This window comes from Aedes albopictus, chromosome 2, assembly GCF_035046485.1.
Source record: "Aedes albopictus strain Foshan chromosome 2, AalbF5, whole genome shotgun sequence".
Classification (NCBI taxonomy): Eukaryota; Metazoa; Arthropoda; class Insecta; order Diptera; family Culicidae; genus Aedes; species Aedes albopictus.
Window position 1 is genome coordinate 468,663,714 of NC_085137.1, and position 7,962 is coordinate 468,671,675.

Below are 7,962 nucleotides of genomic sequence, written 5' to 3' on the forward strand. Positions count from 1 at the left end.
AACCCTGCAAAGCTGGTGTTTGGTACTGATCCGGTTGGCACAAGAAGGCGTGGAGCGCAGAGAGCACGATGGGCGGACCAGGTGGAGCGTGACCTGGCGCAGGCCCGGATTAAGGATTGTGGGGGCCCGGGGCCCGAGGGGATGTGGAGGCCCCTCGGAGAGATGACCAAAAATGTTTTTCCTTATTTTCAAAACAGTACTTGAGTAATATGAAAAATAAAGCTAATGTTAGCAACCAAAAAAGGTTTTTGTGGGGGCCCCTAAAATGTGGGGGCCCGGGGCCCGGGCCCCCCCGGCCCCCCCTTAGATCCGGCCCTGCCTGGCGAGCATTGGGCGCGACCGAGGATGGAGAGCGGCAGCCACAAACCGAGTATGATTATGTCTTGTCTTAAATGTGATGTTGAACAAATAAATGTATGTATATGTATGTTCGTTTTTCATCAAAATTTAAGAACTGTGCATGTGCATATACCTACGTACATCTATACTTGCGCTAACGAGCTGTGATCGATTACCTATTGATGATAGGAGAATTCCAGTGTTCAACTCTGTTCAACCCATTCAATCATAATCGAGTGTCGACGTGGAGTGCATAGGAACCCCTCCGGAACGGCGGTGGATGATGATGCGACAAGATATTGATTGCCGTTTCATACAAAAAAGTGCATCCTCCCGAACGTCAGTAGAGTCAAGCAAGTCACCGCTTCAACCGTTTTTAGTACACGTGCTCCTTTCCATCAGCAGTGAAACGTTGCTCTCCCCATCATAGCCGAAATATACCGAAATCGTGCGGTTTCAGAATCAATTGACTATTGACGAGAATGGATGATTGATTTTACAGAACTCGCGTACTTCTCCTACAAGAACACCACCCTACGACAAGTGGCTTCATTTAAGGTGGCGTTGTCTTTTAACTCTTTTATGGCCGGTCACCAACACCTCATCAATATTTCTTGTCATGATTTTGTTCTGATCCATGGTCGCATCTGTTTCGGTTGCTGAAAAGTAGTTTGCCCACTGATTGGGTTAATGCCTGAAGCGCCGCGTGTTTTTGATGAATGACAATAATTATGGAGAAATCTGCAAGTGCTACACCGTCTGATTGTAACTGTTCAGTCAGACTTTGAGTATCTTACCCACGGTGAGTCTGTTTTCACTGTGAATTGTCACCGGTGCTGACGTGTGAATTTCACGTGATATACTATCGATACAATGACGCTCTGTTGCATGGAAAAATTGAGGTTTTTTCTGCGGGAAGTCTATGAGAAACTTTACTGTGAAAGTACAGAAAAAAACATATTTTGTGTTATTCCTGAAACGTGGAGGTATAACGAAGCCGTACCTCGAATTTTGAAGAGCACAAATCATAAGAATTAAGGTGTGGAAGCGGTAGCATTTTGGGAAAGTTCCGTCAGAAGCTGCTTAATGCTTAGAAGGCTATCTGACTACCTTATGTGAGCTTTCAAGTTCCAATTTACTTAATAATGAAGCTTCTTAGAAGACTAGCAATCTGCTTAACTCATATCATCATTAAATCAAGACGGTTTACGACCACATCCAGACAGGTGCTCTTTAGAGAGGGTCACCGATGTGGAACTTGTGGTTGTGGGGATAGCAAGTCCCTTCGCGTAGGTAAGGCCCCAGGTCAGGACGGAGTTCCGAACTTGGCCTTATAAGTTGCTATGGCACAGGTTCCCGAGATATTCAGGTCTGCTACACAGAAACACCTGGACGATAGAGTTTCCGCAGATGTTTGGAAGCCGCAGAGTCTAATTCTGTTGCCAAAGGCGGGGAAACCACCCGGAAACCCGTCGACATATTCGCGACTACGAAGGTAAAAGAGATTCCAACTCGCTGTCGCTCTAATGAAAAACCTCGTAAGGAACTGTCAGAATGTGCGTGAAAAAAAGCAAAAAAATATTTCCTTCTCGTTTTTTCTCACGTAAACCTTCACGCACATTTGACAACTTCGTAGTCGTTGCGAATAGACCAATATGCTTGATCGACACTCTGATCTCTCAAGCAATCAGTTCGGCTTCCAAAAAGAGAGGTCGACCGTAGACGCTTGCCTGTCGGGTACAAAGACAGCAAAGATAGCGCTCCAGCGTAAGTGGAGGAGGAATTATTACTATGCAGTATTGACTCTGAAAGTATCGGTATCAGGTATCAGTAGGTCGGCTCCATAGGCACGTTCTCCTCCATTTGGGAAATTTGTGCCATCGCCATGAACACGAGCCTATTCATCATTTACCTGACGAAGAAGGGGAGGGAAAAAGGATAGGACAGGTAAGGAAAAAGGATCGTCATACACGCAAAAGCGTACCACAATGGGTTCAAACAGCGCCCTGAGAAGGGCACTGTGATAACGCATAAAGCGTAAAGAGAGCCTATAGCTTTTTACCACAGCGGGTCAAGAACAACAGAATGCTGAATATGCGCCATGTGATAGCTTCGCCAGTGGCCAGTCAATGCTTTGACCAGCATGCTGCAATTCTGCTTTGACAGATTTGTTAGATACTTTGCATTTGCAACCCCTAGAGATAGCTCAGTACAATACAATTTTGTTTGACGACATGACTCCAAACTATTCCAGTATTGTTTGTGCTGAGTGGCAGCCCAGGTGTCAATCTGAAGCTTTACCCAACACTTCGATATCGGAATAGCTGGCTCACGGCCAATGAAGTCATGTGATGCTCCAGTGCGAGCTAACTCATCAGCCAATTCTGGAGCTCGATTTGAATAGGTCGTATGTGCTTTTGTCGATATAAAATTCGATCAGTTTATTTTAGCCATTGTAGCAATATGGCAGATATATTGCAATCTTTTAATGATGGAACAGAAAGCCTGTTTTGTGAGGATTCTGCTGTATGTATAAACTTTGCTCAATTTCAACGGTTTTCGCTATAATAAGCGAATCCAAGTGATCGAATTTTTAATCGAAAAAAGCACATACGACCTATTCAAATCGAGCTCCAGAATTCATTTCCAGCGATGGAAGAAGGACAAGGTACCCATACAAGGTGAACAGCGTTTGCTGAATTCAGCTTCTCGATTTAAGTCCGATAAGCGATAACTATCTTCGACCTGGAGTTGGCCGAAGCAAGTGCTTTAATAGCAGGTGTCTGTTGAACTGCGGTTCACAGGAGTTTCCTCTAGTGAACCGAGTACCCATAGGCGGTAAGTGCAAGAAAGTGCTTCTTGTTTGAGATGAATGTGTAGTAGGCCGTCCCTTATTTTGCAAAATTTAGAAATGTTATAAGTTCGTTAGTGGAAAATGATCGTTTTAGCTAAAAAATGATCGTGTCAAAATTTGAAGTCCGTATCTCAAGGCTAAGTGGTCCCTCAAGGGGCCTAAAGTTGTCAAAAATTGTATGGGACCAAAAAAACATGAAATTTTTTTCGACGAAAAAATACGCTATTCTACCAAAACCGGTGATTTTAGGACCCTAAAGGGCCAAAAATGTGCTTAGATTTGCGATATCTCTACTCGTTTCCAAGATATTGACAAAAAAACAACTGAAAAATCAGCATTTTTGACCATTTTTTTAGATTCCGAAGGAAACTTACCCTATTTTGTTCAATAACTCAAAAACGAGTAGAAATATCGCAAATCTAAGCACATTTTTGGCCCATTAGGGTCCTAAAATCACCGGTTTTGGTAGAATAGCGTATTTTTTCGTCGAAAAAAAATTTCATGTTTTTTTGGTCCCATACAATTTTTGACAACTTTAGGCCCCTTGAGGGACCACTTAGCCTTGAGATACGGACTTCAAATTTTGACACGATCATTTTTTAGCTAAAACGATCATTTTCCACTAACGAACTTATAACATTTCTAAATTTTGCAAAATAAGGGACGGCCTACTGTTCAGTCACATTGATTTCAGAATCAAAGAGACGTAAAGGTCGAACACCATCACGGTTTCGCTTTACCGTGAAAAGAACAATAGATGTTTTACTCGGATTTACCGAAAGGCCATATTGGTGACACCAACCCTCAACTACCTGAAGAGCGTTTTGCATCAGGTCGAAAAGGGTGCTGATGCACATACCGACTACAGGGCTGGTAGCAAAACCTGATGGTCAAAATAGTTAATTTAGTGACCAATTTCTTGAAAATAGTAACCAAATAGTGACTTACAGAAAGCAAAAAAGTGACTAAATAGTGACTTTACGCACAAAAAAGTATTAGTGACTAAAAATTGATTCAGCAAACCCTGGAGTACCGCATAATGAACATGTTCAAGAAAAGACTTTCACGCTCATTCCAAAAATTGTACAAAATTGCATGTAAAGGGTGATTTAGGTAATTTGGACAGACCGTTACGCGTATATATTTTGGACACTTCCATTTGATTTTGTCGTAAATGTCCAAAATATATACGCGAAACGGTCTGTCCAAAATACCTGAATTCCCCTATTCAATTTTCTAACATATTTGTGCAGAACTAGATGTGTTGACCAACATTAACTCTTTAGTCGGTACCGCTACCTTTGGGACACATAGATGGAATTTCTGGGAATATTATTGATGAAGTTTTCAGAGGAAATGGATATCTATGAGTGGTTTTTTGGCCAAACCCTGTTTTATGAAGAAATTCTTGGGGATTTTATCTGAGGAAGAAACACTCAGAGGTTTATTAAATGAGTTTTTAAGAACATAATTGCAGGTATTTTCTTCGTAATTGTAGACAGATTTCAGGGGAACATCTTGGAAGGATTTCAAATTTCTGGAAAAAAATCTGTCTAGAATGTAAATAAAAATATTTATCGCAATTTTCATTATACGTGACGGTGTGTCCTTGGAAATGGCGATGCTTCAAATGTGGAATTTCTTATAAAATTCTTATAAACATGGTTTGATTTTTTTTGGTAAAATTCATGTAGAAAACATATGCATAGAAAATGTGTGAGTAAATGTTAGAATTTCTCAAGTATGATTTCAAGAATCCTCTCAAAATAAAAAAAAAATGTGGAAACCAATAACATAAAATAATAATGTGATTTTGGTGGGATCCCTGAAGTATTTTTTTTCGGCAAACCCTTCGAACATTTCTGAAGAAACTACAGGGAGAAAACCAACGATCATTCTATCATTCTGAATATACAATACAATGTTGGATTAACTTGTAGCAGAATTCCATATTTCTCTAAAATATCTCATTTTAGGAAGTCTATGATGAAATCCCCAAAAGATTTACAGGTCTCATTTTTTTCTGGCGTATTATTCGTGGCATTAAGGGAGAAGTTGTTGGGTTTATTGTTGACTAGATTAGATTTTATTTTAAATAAACTTCATAAATGCACAATCTGTCAGCATGAAATTTGCACATTAGGAAGTAATTTCTGGTCCCAAAAGTTATGTTTTTTTCCTTTTCTCAGATCTGAACGGATACAAGAGAAAATATATTGGTTCGGTTGCACCTGCAGCAGCACAGCCATGTTCTCGACTGATTATTAGGTATATCCTAGCAAAAACGGTAGTGCAATCATTCTCTAAGAATGGAGAAATTTTAAGTATTTTTTTTCAGCAAATATTTGAGAAGCACTGTAAAAAATATTTTAGACACTACACATTCTAAAGGGATTATACCACATGTTTTTAAGATTGCATTTGTTAGGCATTCCTTAAAAAAAATTATCAGGCCCACGGAATCTGCGAGAATTTCTTTCAGGAACTGCATCAGAATATGCAAGAAATGCATACAGAAATGATTACATATATATTACAGGTACGCAATGCATGCTCACTGAAAATTTTAACGAAAACTTCGCCAAGAGTTTTAGCAAAAGTTCTAAAAATGCCCAAGGTATATTGCCAGTAACTTTCTTTAAAAAAACAACTTTAGTTTTCATTATTGTCGAAATATCTATCGAAATGTTAGTAAAGTCGCAAGAATCAAACGCAAAAAAGACAATATTTTGTTGTCTCCAGTAACACAAAACTTGCTTTTCACTATTTTAAACATCAACTCTTGTTTTACTCCCTGGCTAGATTTCAGGAGATTGGAAATAGTTGAAAATAGTGACTTTTTAACAGAAAAAGTGACTTTAGTTGAAAAGTCTTGAAAATAGTGACTTTATAGTGACTTACAGGAAAATAGTGACCAAGTCACTAAATAGTGACTCGCTACCAGCCCTGCGACTAACAATGTTAGGTAGTCGTCGGCAAAACCATAAGTAGGAAAACCGCTATTATTGAGTTGCCTCAATAGCGTATCTGCTACGAGATTCCACAAAAGTGGTGATAAGACTCCCCCTTGGGGGCATCCACAAACACTCAATTACCTAATCACCGCTTGACTCGATGTCGCGAAGAGATGTCGGTTTTTAAGCATTTGGTGAATCCAATTGGAAATCATTGGAGATATACCATGACCCCGTGCGGCTTCCAATATGGCATCGAAAGGCACGTTGTCAAAGGCACCCTCGATATCTAAGAAAACCCCCAAGCAGAATTGCTTTTGAGCGAATGCCTTCTCGATATCGTGAATGACCTTGTGAAAAAGAGTCACAGTGGACTTACCAGATTGGTAGGCATGTTGGTTCACATGAAGAGGCACGTTGGCCAGATGAACATCACGGATGTGATGATCGACAATGCGTTCTAAGCATTTCAGAAGAAAAGAGGTCAAACTGATAGGTCTGAAGCTCTTTGCTTCTTCATACGACACACGACCCACTTTCGGAATAAACTTTACAGTAATATCCCGCCAGGATTTGGGAATATACCCTGTAGCAAAACTTCAAACAGTTGTTTCAAAACATGTTTTTAATGATCAAATCCCTTCTGCAGCAAAATAGGATAGATCCCATCTGCCCCAGTAGATTTCAAAGGAGCAATCAATTCTAAAGTTATGATACTGCGAGCCAAAGCTAAAGAATCATAACTACAAGAAAAGACATCAGGTTCAACCGAAGATGTAATATCCACACATCCGGGAAGTGTGTACTGAATAAATATTCCAAAACTTCCTCATCAGAGGAAGTGAAATCACCATTTGGCAAACGAAGTTCGTTCACTTGAAAATTCTTAGATTTTGCAAGGATTTTGTTCAACCGACCGGCTTCACTCAGACTGGAAACATTTGTACAAAGGTTTTTCCAGCCGGATCGTTCAGCACACCGAAGAGCTTTCTGGTAGGCCTTGCGAGCTGACCTGAAAAACTCCAATCCAGCGTCTGTTCCAACTCTTTCTATAATGTTTCCTGAGCTTCGCCAGATCAGAGTTCCACCAAGGGGTTCCTCTTGTGGTCTTCACAGACCGCAGAACGCAAGCTTCTTCAAAAGCTTTCATGATGAAGGCCGTTGTAGTATCAACGACATCATCTAAATCACTTGGAGTGTCAATGGATGGTGAGTATCCATGAAATTTGGCTGCAACCACATCAGATGGTCAGATAAAGATTCTTCATCTGACACATGCCAATTGGTCAGCTCTTGACTAATTCTGCTAGAGCAAAGCGAGCAACTAGTTCGGCTTCCAAAAAGAGAGGTCGACCGTAGACGCTTGCCTGTCGGGTACAAAGACAGAAGAATAGAAGTTCACGAGGTTTTTCAAAACCTTGTCAACCTTTTCAGGGACATTCCGAGCTCGCGGCGGGAAGTTTTTCAATTGGTGCGACTTCTTCGGTGGTCAGAGCACAAGAGAGCGATCTAGTCCCGTATCGCTAGCCATCAGGGACCCTCCTATATATCGCTCGGGTCTCCGCTGGGCGGAAACTATCATCCGAAGTCTCAAATATGCGTTTCCTTTTCGTGGTGAGCCAAATAGCGTTTTTTCCTGAATTGTCGGAGTGGGGTATGGATGTTTGCGGCATGCATGCCAAAAGGTGATTTTTAATTACAAAATTCTGATCTAACTCCTTCACTCTCGCAATCGCAAAACAATTTTATATTTCATTTTGTTTATCTATAGATAAATATATGGGACATTTTCACATGTAACAACCTGTACAAGAT